Below are 19,054 nucleotides of genomic sequence, written 5' to 3' on the forward strand. Positions count from 1 at the left end.
CATAGGTAGCAAAAGCCTCTCTAACTCCACAAACATGGCGAGTGGCTCCTGAATCAAACCACCACAGTTTAGGATTTCCCACCAAGTTACATTCAGAGAGCATGGCACACAAGTTATCAACATCATCATGGTTTACTACCATGTTTGCTTGACCCCTTTTCTTGTCTTTCTTCGGAGCACGACACTCCGTAGATTTGTGTCCGGATTTCCCACAGTTGTAGCAGTTTCCACTGAACCGCTTCTTGCTTGGGTTGTATTTCGGACCAGAAGCCTTCTTCCTCTTTTTGTTAGCTTCAACAATATTTGCTCCCATTATTGTTGAATTTCCACAGCCTCTCCTTTCAGCAGCTTTATTGTCCTCTTCGATTCTCAACCGAACAATGAGATCTTCAAGGGACATTTCCTTTCGTTTGTGTTTCAAATAATTTTTGAAGTCCTTCCACAACGGAGGCAACTTCTCAATCATTGCTGCTACTTGGAATGCTTCGTTGATTACAAGACCTTCAGCAAGTAGATCATGAATAATCACTTGCAATTCCTGGACTTGAGTAATAACAGACTTGCTATCTATCATTTTGTAGTCCAGAAATTTTGCGGCAACGAATTTCTTCATCCCGGCATCTTCAGTCTTATATTTCTTTTCAAGCGCATTCCACAATTCTTTGGATGTCTCCATGCTACTGTATACATTATACAGATTATCATCCAGTCCGCTAAGAATATAATTCTTGCATAAAAAATCAGAATGCTTCCACGCTTCAATCACGAGAAAGCGTTCATTATCTGGAGTTTTATCCGGCAGATCAGGAACATCTTCCTTGATGAACTTCTGTAAACATAACGTAGTTAAGTAGAAGAACATCTTCTGCTGCCAGCGTTTGAAATCAATCCCGGAAAATTTTCCGGGTTTTTCTGCCGGTGCCAACGCCGGTGTTCGGCTTGTCGTTGCGTTGGCAGTCGCCATCGGAACAGCTTGGTTTTCGTTTTCAGTCATCATCTTTTCAGGGAAAAGAATGACACAAACAAACGTTTAATACACGTTTTCAAACTGGAGTAAAAATCACGTAGATTTTAATATCCAACAAAACGCCACGAAGGCTTTACTCTCCAAAACAGGAGTACACAAAACCACAAAGGTTTTAGTTTGCAGAATAATAAGAATAACACAAGTACAGAAATAAATATTAAATTCCTTAAGATTGTTATTCCCGGTCAATATTCCTGTATTTGGTAAATATTAATTCTGCAAAATATAAGTTAACGTAATGAAACAATAATAATGAATTCGAGCCCACTGAATTCACAGTGTTTCCTTAAGGAATTTAATCCCCTCCTAGTACCCAAGGTAATGGATTATTTCCTCCCAGGATAGAACGAATAACACACTGGTGTAGCGGTACTTCAAACCCCAGTGTTTCGGCGAACACAAAGTTCGGTAGCAAATCACACTTACAGTTGCTTTGTTTGAAGTTAAAAAACAATGCAGAACGAAGGAGTATATACTCAGAAAAACGTATGGAAGTTCTGAGAGGAAGGAATGCAATGTATAGCCAATTTGTTGAGTTCTTGTTTGTTGAGTTTTTTTGTTTCTTTCTTCAATATTTGCTGCTCATTTATATAGCAACCAAGAAGGAGTGCAAGACCAAAACGTCCACCCTTCATGGTGGAGCAAGCATTAAGTGTTTGTGGAGCAAGCACTTCATGGTGTGTGGAGCAAGCACTTCATGGTGGGAAGACCATTATCCGGCTGCCAATTATCAATACACGGATTGGAAAATATCCGTTACAAATACGGATAATCTTACGTTAATATTTACTATTAACAAATAAATTTGGTCCAAAAAATTAATCAATCAATCGATCATTTGACCAAATCCAAATCCAAATCCGAATCCGAAGCCGAAGCCGAAGCCGAAGCCGAAGCCGTAGCCGTAGCCGTAGCCGAAGCCGAGCCGAGCGAGCGAGCGACGACGACGGCGCGAGGCTTGCTTTCTTCTTAACTCTTTAAGAGCTACAAGAAGAGCAATCATATATATACCCACCAAAAATGTCTTCCACTTCCAATATGGGACAATGTCTTATTGTTAAGAGGGGAAAACTTAAAATTTTACTCAAAATTTCATTTTCCCTCCATTTCCCATTCACCCTCATTTTAAGAATATTACATCTTAAAATAAAACCTCAACAATCCCCCACATGAATGGGGAATGGCTATATCACGGAAGTATGCATGAAAAACTGTGTGATTTACAAGCAAGGATTAATTGCATCTGGATAAGTAGGTTTCCCTTTGAACTTTCCGTAGTAAACTTATGTCGGATATACTCGGTCAATCGGTAGATTTGATATCTTTGAACCGTCGATCTTTGGTGTATACCTAGACAACCATAAGTCACACAATCAACCCTTAACCGTCTTTGGTTCTCATTGTTGTGTTCGTTTCAGCCATGAACACCGCCTGGTTCATAAGTGCGTAGAGAACTGGCCTTACAAAGTTCTCCTTGAAGCGGCTCACACTTCACACTTAAATAGGTGATTCCTAAACGTGTCATCCTGTAGATACACTATTTGATATACCCCGTATCAAATTTAGAAATCATTAAAAAGCCTTAATGCTTTATCCTTGGTACTGAACATTGTCTCATCACGAGAATGGACTAAAATTTTATTTGACAATGTTGAACCGTCATTAATGACTTTGTTTGATCTCTTTGAACCTAGATCTTGGGATCTCCAGTCTTCTAGGTAGAGTTACCGCCACAATGACTTGTTCTCGGCCATAGCCCCATTCCCCTTGATGATTTCTCAACTACCTCTCTAGTTAGGCCTTTTGTAAGTGGATCCGACACATTATCACTTGACTTTACATAGTCAATTGTGATAATTCCTCTAGAGAGTAATTGCCTAACGGTTTTATGTCTTCGTCGTATATGACGAGATTTACCGTTATACATGACGCTCCCAGCCCTTCCAATTGCCGCTTGACTATCACAATGTATGCATATTGATGTCAACGGTTTGGGCCAAAATGGAATGTCTTCCAAGAAATTCCGGAGCCATTCAGCTTCTTCACCGGCTTTATCTAAGGCTATGAATTCAGCCTCCATTGTAGAGCGGGCAATACATGTTTGTTTGGACGACTTCCAAGATACCGCTCCTCCACCAATAGTGAAAACATATCCACTCGTGGACTTAGAATCAGTTGAACCGGTGATCCAATTTGCATCACAGTATCCCTCAATCACCGCAGGGAAATTACTGTAGTGCAATTCAAAGTTCTGGGTATGTTCTAAATATCCCAAAACTCGTTTCATTGCCATCCAATGAGATTGGCCTGGATTGCTCGTATATCGACTCAGTTTACTTATAGCACAAGCTATGTCTGGTCGTGTACAATTCATGATATACATTAAGCATCCCAATACACGAGCATAATCCAATTGTGATATGCTTTGGCCTTTGTTCTTTGCTAATGCAAGATTCACGTCAATTGGAGTCTTTGCAACTTTAAAGCCCAAGTGCTTGAATTTTTCAAGTACTGTCTTAATATAATGAGATTGTGACAATGCCAGACCTTGAGGAGTCTTATTGATCTTAATTCCCAGAATTAAATCAGCAACTCCCAAGTCTTTCATATCAAATTTGCTATTGAACATACGCTTAGTAGCATTTATGTTGGCAATGTCATTACTCATTATCAACATATCATCCACATATAGGCAAACAATGACTATGTGATTTGGAACATTTTTAATGTACACGCATTTATCACATTCATTTATCTTAAAACCATTTGACAACATTGTTTGGTCAAATTTCGCATGCCATTGTTTGGGTGCTTGTTTTAGTCCGTAAAGAGACTTAACAAGTCTACATACCATCTTTTCTTTACCTGGAACCACAAACCCTTCGGGTTGTTCCATGTAAATTTCTTCCTCCAACTCTCCATTTAAGAAGGCCGTCTTAACATCCATTTGATGAATTTCAAGACCATACACTGCAGCTAATGCTACTAACATCCGTATGGACGTAATTCTTGTAACTGGAGAGTATGTATCAAAGTAGTCTAGACCTTCTCGTTGTCTATACCCTTTGACTACGAGCCTTGCCTTGAATTTATCAATAGTGCCATCATCTTTGATTTTTCTCTTAAAAATCCATTTAGAACCCAAAGGTTTATTTCCAGGAGGAAGATCAACCAATTCCCAGGTATGGTTGTTCAATATGGATTCTATTTCACTATTGACTGCCTCTTTCCAAAACAATGATTCCGAAGAAGTCATAGCTTCTTTAAATGTTTGAGGCTCATTCTCCAATAAGAAAGTCACAAAATCTGGTCCAAATGAAGTAGACGTTCTTTGACGTTTACTACGTCTTGGATTCTCCTGATTACATGTACTTTCTTTTGTTTCTTCCCGAGGTCGTTTAGATCCTTCACCAAACGACTCACATTCCTTTTTATACGGATATATATTTTCAAAAAACTCAGCATTATCTGATTCTATAACCGTATTATTATGAATCTCGGGATTTTCTGATTTATGAACCAGAAATCGATATGCTTTACTATTTGTCGCATATCCTATGAAAACACAATCAACGGTTTTCGGTCCTATCTTTACCCTTTTGGGTTTAGGAACTTGCACTTTTGCCAAACACCCCCACACTTTAAAATAATTCAAGTTGGGCTTCCTTCCTTTCCATTGTTCATAAGGAATGGATTGTGTTTTGCTATGGGGCACTCGATTTAATATTCGATTAGCCGTAAGAATGGCTTCCCCCACAAGTTCTGTGGCAAACCAGAACTTATCAACAACGCATTCATCATCTCCTTTAATGTGCGATTCTTTCTTTCCGCAATCCCATTAGATTGGGGCGTGTAAGGGGCTGTTGTTTGATGAATAATTCCATATTCTAAACATATTTCTTCAAAAGGAGATTCATATTCACCACCCCTATCACTTCTTATCATTTTTACTTTCTTGTTAAGTTGCGTTTCAACTTCATTTTTGTATTGCCTGAATGCGTCTATTGCTTCATCTTTACTATTCAGTAAGTAAACATAGCAATATCGAGTACCATCGTCAATAAAAGTTATGAAATACTTCTTTCCACCGCGAGATGGTATTGACTTCATGTCACAAATATCTGTGTGAATTAAGTCTAAAGGATTCGAATTCCTTTCAACTGACTTATAAGGATGTTTAACATACTTACATTCCACACATATTTGACATTTTGATTTTTCGCATTCAAACTTGGGCAGTACTTCCAAGTTAATCATTTTCCGCAAGGTTTTATAATTGACATGACCCAAACGCACATGCCATAAATCATTTGACTCAAGTAAGTAAGAAGAAGCTGGAATATTATTATTATTTTCAACAACCATTACATTGAGATTGAAAAGGCCCTCGGTGAGGTAACCTTTTCCCACAAATATTCCATTCTTACTAATTACAACCTTGTTGGATACAAAAACGCACTTAAAACCGTGCTTAACAAGAAGTCCAGTAGAGACTAAATTCTTTCTCATTTCGGGAACATGAAGGACATTGTTCAAAGTCATGACCTTGCCAGAAGTCATTTTTAGAAATACCTTCCCATATCCTTCAACTTTTGCTGTTGAAGCATTTCCCATATAAACTGTCTCTCCGGGTTCAGCAAGAGCATAGGTAGCAAAAGCCTCTCTAACTCCACAAACATGGCGAGTGGCTCCTGAATCAAACCACCACAGTTTAGGATTTCCCACCAAGTTACATTCAGAGAGCATGGCACACAAGTTATCAACATCATCATGGTTTACTACCATGTTTGCTTGACCCCTTTTCTTGTCTTTCTTCGGAGCACGACACTCCGTAGATTTGTGTCCGGATTTCCCACAGTTGTAGCAGTTTCCACTGAACCGCTTCTTGCTTGGGTTGTATTTCGGACCAGAAGCCTTCTTCCTCTTTTTGTTAGCTTCAACAATATTTGCTCCCATTATTGTTGAATTTCCACGGCCTCTCCTTTCAGCAGCTTTATTGTCCTCTTCGATTCTCAACCGAACAATGAGATCTTCAAGGGACATTTCCTTTCGTTTGTGTTTCAAATAATTTTTGAAGTCCTTCCACAACGGAGGCAACTTCTCAATCATTGCTGCTACTTGGAATGCTTCGTTGATTACAAGACCTTCAGCAAGTAGATCATGAATAATCACTTGCAATTCCTGGACTTGAGTAATAACAGACTTGCTATCTATCATTTTGTAGTCCAGAAATTTTGCGGCAACGAATTTCTTCATCCCGGCATCTTCAGTCTTATATTTCTTTTCAAGCGCATTCCACAATTCTTTGGATGTCTCCATGCTACTGTATACATTATACAGATTATCATCCAGTCCGCTAAGAATATAATTCTTGCATAAAAAATCAGAATGCTTCCACGCTTCAATCACGAGAAAGCGTTCATTATCTGGAGTTTTATCCGGCAGATCAGGAACATCTTCCTTGATGAACTTCTGTAAACATAACGTAGTTAAGTAGAAGAACATCTTCTGCTGCCAGCGTTTGAAATCAATCCCGGAAAATTTTCCGGGTTTTTCTGCCGGTGCCAACGCCGGTGTTCGGCTTGTCGTTGCGTTGGCAGTCGCCATCGGAACAGCTTGGTTTTCGTTTTCAGTCATCATCTTTTCAGGGAAAAGAATGACACAAACAAACGTTTAATACACGTTTTCAAACTGGAGTAAAAATCACGTAGATTTTAATATCCAACAAAACGCCACGAAGGCTTTACTCTCCAAAACAGGAGTACACAAAACCACAAAGGTTTTAGTTTGCAGAATAATAAGAATAACACAAGTACAGAAATAAATATTAAATTCCTTAAGATTGTTATTCCCGGTCAATATTCCTGTATTTGGTAAATATTAATTCTGCAAAATATAAGTTAACGTAATGAAACAATAATAATGAATTCGAGCCCACTGAATTCACAGTGTTTCCTTAAGGAATTTAATCCCCTCCTAGTACCCAAGGTAATGGATTATTTCCTCCCAGGATAGAACGAATAACACACTGGTGTAGCGGTACTTCAAACCCCAGTGTTTCGGCGAACACAAAGTTCGGTAGCAAATCACACTTACAGTTGCTTTGTTTGAAGTTAAAAAACAATGCAGAACGAAGGAGTATATACTCAGAAAAACGTATGGAAGTTCTGAGAGGAAGGAATGCAATGTATAGCCAATTTGTTGAGTTCTTGTTTGTTGAGTTTTTTTGTTTCTTTCTTCAATATTTGCTGCTCATTTATATAGCAACCAAGAAGGAGTGCAAGACCAAAACGTCCACCCTTCATGGTGGAGCAAGCATTAAGTGTTTGTGGAGCAAGCACTTCATGGTGTGTGGAGCAAGCACTTCATGGTGGGAAGACCATTATCCGGCTGCCAATTATCAATACACGGATTGGAAAATATCCGTTACAAATACGGATAATCTTACGTTAATATTTACTATTAACAAATAAATTTGGTCCAAAAAATTAATCAATCAATCGATCATTTGACCAAATCCAAATCCAAATCCGAATCCGAAGCCGAAGCCGAAGCCGAAGCCGAAGCCGTAGCCGTAGCCGTAGCCGAAGCCGAGCCGAGCGAGCGAGCGACGACGACGGCGCGAGGCTTGCTTTCTTCTTAACTCTTTAAGAGCTACAAGAAGAGCAATCATATATATACCCACCAAAAATGTCTTCCACTTCCAATATGGGACAATGTCTTATTGTTAAGAGGGGAAAACTTAAAATTTTACTCAAAATTTCATTTTCCCTCCATTTCCCATTCACCCTCATTTTAAGAATATTACATCTTAAAATAAAACCTCAACAATCCCCCACATGAATGGGGAATGGCTATATCACGGAAGTATGCATGAAAAACTGTGTGATTTACCAGCAAGGATTAATTGCATCTGGATAAGTAGGTTTCCCTTTGAACTTTCCGTAGTAAACTTATGTCGGATATACTCGGTCAATCGGTAGATTTGATATCTTTGAACCGTCGATCTTTGGTGTATACCTAGACAACCATAAGTCACACAATCAACCCTTAACCGTCTTTGGTTCTCATTGTTGTGTTCGTTTCAGCCATGAACACCGCCTGGTTCATAAGTGCGTAGAGAACTGGCCTTACAAAGTTCTCCTTGAAGCGGCTCACACTTCACACTTAAATAGGTGATTCCTAAACGTGTCATCCTGTAGATACACTATTTGATATACCCCGTATCAAATTTAGAAATCATTAAAAAGCCTTAATGCTTTATCCTTGGTACTGAACATTGTCTCATCACGAGAATGGACTAAAATTTTATTTGACAATGTTGAACCGTCATTAATGACTTTGTTTGATCTCTTTGAACCTAGATCTTGGGATCTCCAGTCTTCTAGGTAGAGTTACCGCCACAATGACTTGTTCTCGGCCATAGCCCCATTCCCCTTGATGATTTCTCAACTACCTCTCTAGTTAGGCCTTTTGTAAGTGGATCCGACACATTATCACTTGACTTTACATAGTCAATTGTGATAATTCCTCTAGAGAGTAATTGCCTAACGGTTTTATGTCTTCGTCGTATATGACGAGATTTACCGTTATACATGACGCTCCCAGCCCTTCCAATTGCCGCTTGACTATCACAATGTATGCATATTGATGTCAACGGTTTGGGCCAAAATGGAATGTCTTCCAAGAAATTCCGGAGCCATTCAGCTTCTTCGCCGGCTTTATCTAAGGCTATGAATTCAGCCTCCATTGTAGAGCGGGCAATACATGTTTGTTTGGACGACTTCCAAGATACCGCTCCTCCACCAATAGTGAAAACATATCCACTCGTGGACTTAGAATCAGTTGAACCGGTGATCCAATTTGCATCACAGTATCCCTCAATCACCGCAGGGAAATTACTGTAGTGCAATTCAAAGTTCTGGGTATGTTCTAAATATCCCAAAACTCGTTTCATTGCCATCCAATGAGATTGGCCTGGATTGCTCGTATATCGACTCAGTTTACTTATAGCACAAGCTATGTCTGGTCGTGTACAATTCATGATATACATTAAGCATCCCAATACACGAGCATAATCCAATTGTGATATGCTTTGGCCTTTGTTCTTTGCTAATGCAAGATTCACGTCAATTGGAGTCTTTGCAACTTTAAAGCCCAAGTGCTTGAATTTTTCAAGTACTGTCTTAATATAATGAGATTGTGACAATGCCAGACCTTGAGGAGTCTTATTGATCTTAATTCCCAGAATTAAATCAGCAACTCCCAAGTCTTTCATATCAAATTTGCTATTGAACATACGCTTAGTAGCATTTATGTTGGCAATGTCATTACTCATTATCAACATATCATCCACATATAGGCAAACAATGACTATGTGATTTGGAACATTTTTAATGTACACGCATTTATCACATTCATTTATCTTAAAACCATTTGACAACATTGTTTGGTCAAATTTCGCATGCCATTGTTTGGGTGCTTGTTTTAGTCCGTAAAGAGACTTAACAAGTCTACATACCATCTTTTCTTTACCTGGAACCACAAACCCTTCGGGTTGTTCCATGTAAATTTCTTCCTCCAACTCTCCATTTAAGAAGGCCGTCTTAACATCCATTTGATGAATTTCAAGACCATACACTGCAGCTAATGCTACTAACATCCGTATGGACGTAATTCTTGTAACTGGAGAGTATGTATCAAAGTAGTCTAGACCTTCTCGTTGTCTATACCCTTTGACTACGAGCCTTGCCTTGAATTTATCAATAGTGCCATCATCTTTGATTTTTCTCTTAAAAATCCATTTAGAACCCAAAGGTTTATTTCCAGGAGGAAGATCAACCAATTCCCAGGTATGGTTGTTCAATATGGATTCTATTTCACTATTGACTGCCTCTTTCCAAAACAATGATTCCGAAGAAGTCATAGCTTCTTTAAATGTTTGAGGCTCATTCTCCAATAAGAAAGTCACAAAATCTGGTCCAAATGAAGTAGACGTTCTTTGACGTTTACTACGTCTTGGATTCTCCTGATTACATGTACTTTCTTTTGTTTCTTCCCGAGGTCGTTTAGATCCTTCACCAAACGACTCACATTCCTTTTTATACGGATATATATTTTCAAAAAACTCAGCATTATCTGATTCTATAACCGTATTATTATGAATCTCGGGATTTTCTGATTTATGAACCAGAAATCGATATGCTTTACTATTTGTCGCATATCCTATGAAAACACAATCAACGGTTTTCGGTCCTATCTTTACCCTTTTGGGTTTAGGAACTTGCACTTTTGCCAAACACCCCCACACTTTAAAATAATTCAAGTTGGGCTTCCTTCCTTTCCATTGTTCATAAGGAATGGATTGTGTTTTGCTATGGGGCACTCGATTTAATATTCGATTAGCCGTAAGAATGGCTTCCCCCACAAGTTCTGTGGCAAACCAGAACTTATCAACAACGCATTCATCATCTCCTTTAATGTGCGATTCTTTCTTTCCGCAATCCCATTAGATTGGGGCGTGTAAGGGGCTGTTGTTTGATGAATAATTCCATATTCTAAACATATTTCTTCAAAAGGAGATTCATATTCACCACCCCTATCACTTCTTATCATTTTTACTTTCTTGTTAAGTTGCGTTTCAACTTCATTTTTGTATTGCCTGAATGCGTCTATTGCTTCATCTTTACTATTCAGTAAGTAAACATAGCAATATCGAGTACCATCGTCAATAAAAGTTATGAAATACTTCTTTCCACCGCGAGATGGTATTGACTTCATGTCACAAATATCTGTGTGAATTAAGTCTAAAGGATTCGAATTCCTTTCAACTGACTTATAAGGATGTTTAACATACTTACATTCCACACATATTTGACATTTTGATTTTTCGCATTCAAACTTGGGCAGTACTTCCAAGTTAATCATTTTCCGCAAGGTTTTATAATTGACATGACCCAAACGCACATGCCATAAATCATTTGACTCAAGTAAGTAAGAAGAAGCTGGAATATTATTATTATTTTCAACAACCATTACATTGAGATTGAAAAGGCCCTCGGTGAGGTAACCTTTTCCCACAAATATTCCATTCTTACTAATTACAACCTTGTTGGATACAAAAACGCACTTAAAACCGTGCTTAACAAGAAGTCCAGTAGAGACTAAATTCTTTCTCATTTCGGGAACATGAAGGACATTGTTCAAAGTCATGACCTTGCCAGAAGTCATTTTTAGAAATACCTTCCCATATCCTTCAACTTTTGCTGTTGAAGCATTTCCCATATAAACTGTCTCTCCGGGTTCAGCAAGAGCATAGGTAGCAAAAGCCTCTCTAACTCCACAAACATGGCGAGTGGCTCCTGAATCAAACCACCACAGTTTAGGATTTCCCACCAAGTTACATTCAGAGAGCATGGCACACAAGTTATCAACATCATCATGGTTTACTACCATGTTTGCTTGACCCCTTTTCTTGTCTTTCTTCGGAGCACGACACTCCGTAGATTTGTGTCCGGATTTCCCACAGTTGTAGCAGTTTCCACTGAACCGCTTCTTGCTTGGGTTGTATTTCGGACCAGAAGCCTTCTTCCTCTTTTTGTTAGCTTCAACAATATTTGCTCCCATTATTGTTGAATTTCCACGGCCTCTCCTTTCAGCAGCTTTATTGTCCTCTTCGATTCTCAACCGAACAATGAGATCTTCAAGGGACATTTCCTTTCGTTTGTGTTTCAAATAATTTTTGAAGTCCTTCCACAACGGAGGCAACTTCTCAATCATTGCTGCTACTTGGAATGCTTCGTTGATTACAAGACCTTCAGCAAGTAGATCATGAATAATCACTTGCAATTCCTGGACTTGAGTAATAACAGACTTGCTATCTATCATTTTGTAGTCCAGAAATTTTGCGGCAACGAATTTCTTCATCCCGGCATCTTCAGTCTTATATTTCTTTTCAAGCGCATTCCACAATTCTTTGGATGTCTCCATGCTACTGTATACATTATACAGATTATCATCCAGTCCGCTAAGAATATAATTCTTGCATAAAAAATCAGAATGCTTCCACGCTTCAATCACGAGAAAGCGTTCATTATCTGGAGTTTTATCCGGCAGATCAGGAACATCTTCCTTGATGAACTTCTGTAAACATAACGTAGTTAAGTAGAAGAACATCTTCTGCTGCCAGCGTTTGAAATCAATCCCGGAAAATTTTCCGGGTTTTTCTGCCGGTGCCAACGCCGGTGTTCGGCTTGTCGTTGCGTTGGCAGTCGCCATCGGAACAGCTTGGTTTTCGTTTTCAGTCATCATCTTTTCAGGGAAAAGAATGACACAAACAAACGTTTAATACACGTTTTCAAACTGGAGTAAAAATCACGTAGATTTTAATATCCAACAAAACGCCACGAAGGCTTTACTCTCCAAAACAGGAGTACACAAAACCACAAAGGTTTTAGTTTGCAGAATAATAAGAATAACACAAGTACAGAAATAAATATTAAATTCCTTAAGATTGTTATTCCCGGTCAATATTCCTGTATTTGGTAAATATTAATTCTGCAAAATATAAGTTAACGTAATGAAACAATAATAATGAATTCGAGCCCACTGAATTCACAGTGTTTCCTTAAGGAATTTAATCCCCTCCTAGTACCCAAGGTAATGGATTATTTCCTCCCAGGATAGAACGAATAACACACTGGTGTAGCGGTACTTCAAACCCCAGTGTTTCGGCGAACACAAAGTTCGGTAGCAAATCACACTTACAGTTGCTTTGTTTGAAGTTAAAAAACAATGCAGAACGAAGGAGTATATACTCAGAAAAACGTATGGAAGTTCTGAGAGGAAGGAATGCAATGTATAGCCAATTTGTTGAGTTCTTGTTTGTTGAGTTTTTTTGTTTCTTTCTTCAATATTTGCTGCTCATTTATATAGCAACCAAGAAGGAGTGCAAGACCAAAACGTCCACCCTTCATGGTGGAGCAAGCATTAAGTGTTTGTGGAGCAAGCACTTCATGGTGTGTGGAGCAAGCACTTCATGGTGGGAAGACCATTATCCGGCTGCCAATTATCAATACACGGATTGGAAAATATCCGTTACAAATACGGATAATCTTACGTTAATATTTACTATTAACAAATAAATTTGGTCCAAAAAATTAATCAATCAATCGATCATTTGACCAAATCCAAATCCAAATCCGAATCCGAAGCCGAAGCCGAAGCCGAAGCCGAAGCCGTAGCCGTAGCCGTAGCCGAAGCCGAGCCGAGCGAGCGAGCGACGACGACGGCGCGAGGCTTGCTTTCTTCTTAACTCTTTAAGAGCTACAAGAAGAGCAATCATATATATACCCACCAAAAATGTCTTCCACTTCCAATATGGGACAATGTCTTATTGTTAAGAGGGGAAAACTTAAAATTTTACTCAAAATTTCATTTTCCCTCCATTTCCCATTCACCCTCATTTTAAGAATATTACATCTTAAAATAAAACCTCAACAATCCCCCACATGAATGGGGAATGGCTATATCACGGAAGTATGCATGAAAAACTGTGTGATTTACCAGCAAGGATTAATTGCATCTGGATAAGTAGGTTTCCCTTTGAACTTTCCGTAGTAAACTTATGTCGGATATACTCGGTCAATCGGTAGATTTGATATCTTTGAACCGTCGATCTTTGGTGTATACCTAGACAACCATAAGTCACACAATCAACCCTTAACCGTCTTTGGTTCTCATTGTTGTGTTCGTTTCAGCCATGAACACCGCCTGGTTCATAAGTGCGTAGAGAACTGGCCTTACAAAGTTCTCCTTGAAGCGGCTCACACTTCACACTTAAATAGGTGATTCCTAAACGTGTCATCCTGTAGATACACTATTTGATATACCCCGTATCAAATTTAGAAATCATTAAAAAGCCTTAATGCTTTATCCTTGGTACTGAACATTGTCTCATCACGAGAATGGACTAAAATTTTATTTGACAATGTTGAACCGTCATTAATGACTTTGTTTGATCTCTTTGAACCTAGATCTTGGGATCTCCAGTCTTCTAGGTAGAGTTACCGCCACAATGACTTGTTCTCGGCCATAGCCCCATTCCCCTTGATGATTTCTCAACTACCTCTCTAGTTAGGCCTTTTGTAAGTGGATCCGACACATTATCACTTGACTTTACATAGTCAATTGTGATAATTCCTCTAGAGAGTAATTGCCTAACGGTTTTATGTCTTCGTCGTATATGACGAGATTTACCGTTATACATGACGCTCCCAGCCCTTCCAATTGCCGCTTGACTATCACAATGTATGCATATTGATGTCAACGGTTTGGGCCAAAATGGAATGTCTTCCAAGAAATTCCGGAGCCATTCAGCTTCTTCACCGGCTTTATCTAAGGCTATGAATTCAGCCTCCATTGTAGAGCGGGCAATACATGTTTGTTTGGACGACTTCCAAGATACCGCTCCTCCACCAATAGTGAAAACATATCCACTCGTGGACTTAGAATCAGTTGAACCGGTGATCCAATTTGCATCACAGTATCCCTCAATCACCGCAGGGAAATTACTGTAGTGCAATTCAAAGTTCTGGGTATGTTCTAAATATCCCAAAACTCGTTTCATTGCCATCCAATGAGATTGGCCTGGATTGCTCGTATATCGACTCAGTTTACTTATAGCACAAGCTATGTCTGGTCGTGTACAATTCATGATATACATTAAGCATCCCAATACACGAGCATAATCCAATTGTGATATGCTTTGGCCTTTGTTCTTTGCTAATGCAAGATTCACGTCAATTGGAGTCTTTGCAACTTTAAAGCCCAAGTGCTTGAATTTTTCAAGTACTGTCTTAATATAATGAGATTGTGACAATGCCAGACCTTGAGGAGTCTTATTGATCTTAATTCCCAGAATTAAATCAGCAACTCCCAAGTCTTTCATATCAAATTTGCTATTGAACATACGCTTAGTAGCATTTATGTTGGCAATGTCATTACTCATTATCAACATATCATCCACATATAGGCAAACAATGACTATGTGATTTGGAACATTTTTAATGTACACGCATTTATCACATTCATTTATCTTAAAACCATTTGACAACATTGTTTGGTCAAATTTCGCATGCCATTGTTTGGGTGCTTGTTTTAGTCCGTAAAGAGACTTAACAAGTCTACATACCATCTTTTCTTTACCTGGAACCACAAACCCTTCGGGTTGTTCCATGTAAATTTCTTCCTCCAACTCTCCATTTAAGAAGGCCGTCTTAACATCCATTTGATGAATTTCAAGACCATACACTGCAGCTAATGCTACTAACATCCGTATGGACGTAATTCTTGTAACTGGAGAGTATGTATCAAAGTAGTCTAGACCTTCTCGTTGTCTATACCCTTTGACTACGAGCCTTGCCTTGAATTTATCAATAGTGCCATCATCTTTGATTTTTCTCTTAAAAATCCATTTAGAACCCAAAGGTTTATTTCCAGGAGGAAGATCAACCAATTCCCAGGTATGGTTGTTCAATATGGATTCTATTTCACTATTGACTGCCTCTTTCCAAAACAATGATTCCGAAGAAGTCATAGCTTCTTTAAATGTTTGAGGCTCATTCTCCAATAAGAAAGTCACAAAATCTGGTCCAAATGAAGTAGACGTTCTTTGACGTTTACTACGTCTTGGATTCTCCTGATTACATGTACTTTCTTTTGTTTCTTCCCGAGGTCGTTTAGATCCTTCACCAAACGACTCACATTCCTTTTTATACGGATATATATTTTCAAAAAACTCAGCATTATCTGATTCTATAACCGTATTATTATGAATCTCAGGATTTTCTGATTTATGAACCAGAAATCGATATGCTTTACTATTTGTCGCATATCCTATGAAAACACAATCAACGGTTTTCGGTCCTATCTTTACCCTTTTGGGTTTAGGAACTTGCACTTTTGCCAAACACCCCCACACTTTAAAATAATTCAAGTTGGGCTTCCTTCCTTTCCATTGTTCATAAGGAATGGATTGTGTTTTGCTATGGGGCACTCGATTTAATATTCGATTAGCCGTAAGAATGGCTTCCCCCACAAGTTCTGTGGCAAACCAGAACTTATCAACAACGCATTCATCATCTCCTTTAATGTGCGATTCTTTCTTTCCGCAATCCCATTAGATTGGGGCGTGTAAGGGGCTGTTGTTTGATGAATAATTCCATATTCTAAACATATTTCTTCAAAAGGAGATTCATATTCACCACCCCTATCACTTCTTATCATTTTTACTTTCTTGTTAAGTTGCGTTTCAACTTCATTTTTGTATTGCCTGAATGCGTCTATTGCTTCATCTTTACTATTCAGTAAGTAAACATAGCAATATCGAGTACCATCGTCAATAAAAGTTATGAAATACTTCTTTCCACCGCGAGATGGTATTGACTTCATGTCACAAATATCTGTGTGAATTAAGTCTAAAGGATTCGAATTCCTTTCAACTGACTTATAAGGATGTTTAACATACTTACATTCCACACATATTTGACATTTTGATTTTTCGCATTCAAACTTGGGCAGTACTTCCAAGTTAATCATTTTCCGCAAGGTTTTATAATTGACATGACCCAAACGCACATGCCATAAATCATTTGACTCAAGTAAGTAAGAAGAAGCTGGAATATTATTATTATTTTCAACAACCATTACATTGAGATTGAAAAGGCCCTCGGTGAGGTAACCTTTTCCCACAAATATTCCATTCTTACTAATTACAACCTTGTTGGATACAAAAACGCACTTAAAACCGTGCTTAACAAGAAGTCCAGTAGAGACTAAATTCTTTCTCATTTCGGGAACATGAAGGACATTGTTCAAAGTCATGACCTTGCCAGAAGTCATTTTTAGAAATACCTTCCCATATCCTTCAACTTTTGCTGTTGAAGCATTTCCCATATAAACTGTCTCTCCGGGTTCAGCAAGAGCATAGGTAGCAAAAGCCTCTCTAACTCCACAAACATGGCGAGTGGCTCCTGAATCAAACCACCACAGTTTAGGATTTCCCACCAAGTTACATTCAGAGAGCATGGCACACAAGTTATCAACATCATCATGGTTTACTACCATGTTTGCTTGACCCCTTTTCTTGTCTTTCTTCGGAGCACGACACTCCGTAGATTTGTGTCCGGATTTCCCACAGTTGTAGCAGTTTCCACTGAACCGCTTCTTGCTTGGGTTGTATTTCGGACCAGAAGCCTTCTTCCTCTTTTTGTTAGCTTCAACAATATTTGCTCCCATTATTGTTGAATTTCCACAGCCTCTCCTTTCAGCAGCTTTATTGTCCTCTTCGATTCTCAACCGAACAATGAGATCTTCAAGGGACATTTCCTTTCGTTTGTGTTTCAAATAATTTTTGAAGTCCTTCCACAACGGAGGCAACTTCTCAATCATTGCTGCTACTTGGAATGCTTCGTTGATTACAAGACCTTCAGCAAGTAGATCATGAATAATCACTTGCAATTCCTGGACTTGAGTAATAACAGACTTGCTATCTATCATTTTGTAGTCCAGAAATTTTGCAGCAACGAATTTCTTCATCCCGGCATCTTCAGTCTTATATTTCTTTTCAAGCGCATTCCACAATTCTTTGGATGTCTCCATGCTACTGTATACATTATACAGATTATCATCCAGTCCGCTAAGAATATAATTCTTGCATAAAAAATCAGAATGCTTCCACGCTTCAATCACGAGAAAGCGTTCATTATCTGGAGTTTTATCCGGCAGATCAGGAACATCTTCCTTGATGAACTTCTGTAAACATAACGTAGTTAAGTAGAAGAACATCTTCTGCTGCCAGCGTTTGAAATCAATCCCGGAAAATTTTCCGGGTTTTTCTGCCGGTGCCAACGCCGGTGTTCGGCTTGTCGTTGCGTTGGCAGTCGCCATCGGAACAGCTTGGTTTTCGTTTTCAGTCATCATCTTTTCAGGGAAAAGAATGACACAAACAAACGTTTAATACACGTTTTCAAACTGGAGTAAAAATCACGTAGATTTTAATATCCAACAAAACGCCACGAAGGCTTTACTCTCCAAAACAGGAGTACACAAAACCACAAAGGTTTTAGTTTGCAGAATAATAAGAATAACACAAGTACAGAAATAAATATTAAATTCCTTAAGATTGTTATTCCCGGTCAATATTCCTGTATTTGGTAAATATTAATTCTGCAAAATATAAGTTAACGTAATGAAACAATAATAATGAATTCGAGCCCACTGAATTCACAGTGTTTCCTTAAGGAATTTAATCCCCTCCTAGTACCCAAGGTAATGGATTATTTCCTCCCAGGATAGAACGAATAACACACTGGTGTAGCGGTACTTCAAACCCCAGTGTTTCGGCGAACACAAAGTTCGGTAGCAAATCACACTTACAGTTGCTTTGTTTGAAGTTAAAAAACAATGCAGAACGAAGGAGTATATACTCAGAAAAACGTATGGAAGTTCTGAGAGGAAGGAATGCAATGTATAGCCAATTTGTTGAGTTCTTGTTTGTTGAGTTTTTTTGTTTCTTTCTTCAATATTTGCTGCTCATTTATATAGCAACCAAGAAGGAGTGCAAGACCAAAACGTCCACCCTTCATGGTGGAGCAAGCATTAAGTGTTTGTGGAGCAAGCACTTCATGGTGTGTGGAGCAAGCACTTCATGGTGGGAAGACCATTATCCGGCTGCCAATTATCAATACACGGATTGGAAAATATCCGTTACAAATACGGATAATCTTACGTTAATATTTACTATTAACAAATAAATTTGGTCCAAAAAATTAATCAATCAATCGATCATTTGACCAAATCCAAATCCAAATCCGAATCCGAAGCCGAAGCCGAAGCCGAAGCCGAAGCCGTAGCCGTAGCCGTAGCCGAAGCCGAGCCGAGCGAGCGAGCGACGACGACGGCGCGAGGCTTGCTTTCTTCTTAACTCTTTAAGAGCTACAAGAAGAGCAATTATATATATACCCACCA

This window comes from Nicotiana tabacum, chromosome 24 (genome assembly GCF_000715075.1).
Source record: "Nicotiana tabacum cultivar K326 chromosome 24, ASM71507v2, whole genome shotgun sequence".
Lineage (NCBI taxonomy): Eukaryota > Viridiplantae > Streptophyta > Magnoliopsida > Solanales > Solanaceae > Nicotiana > Nicotiana tabacum.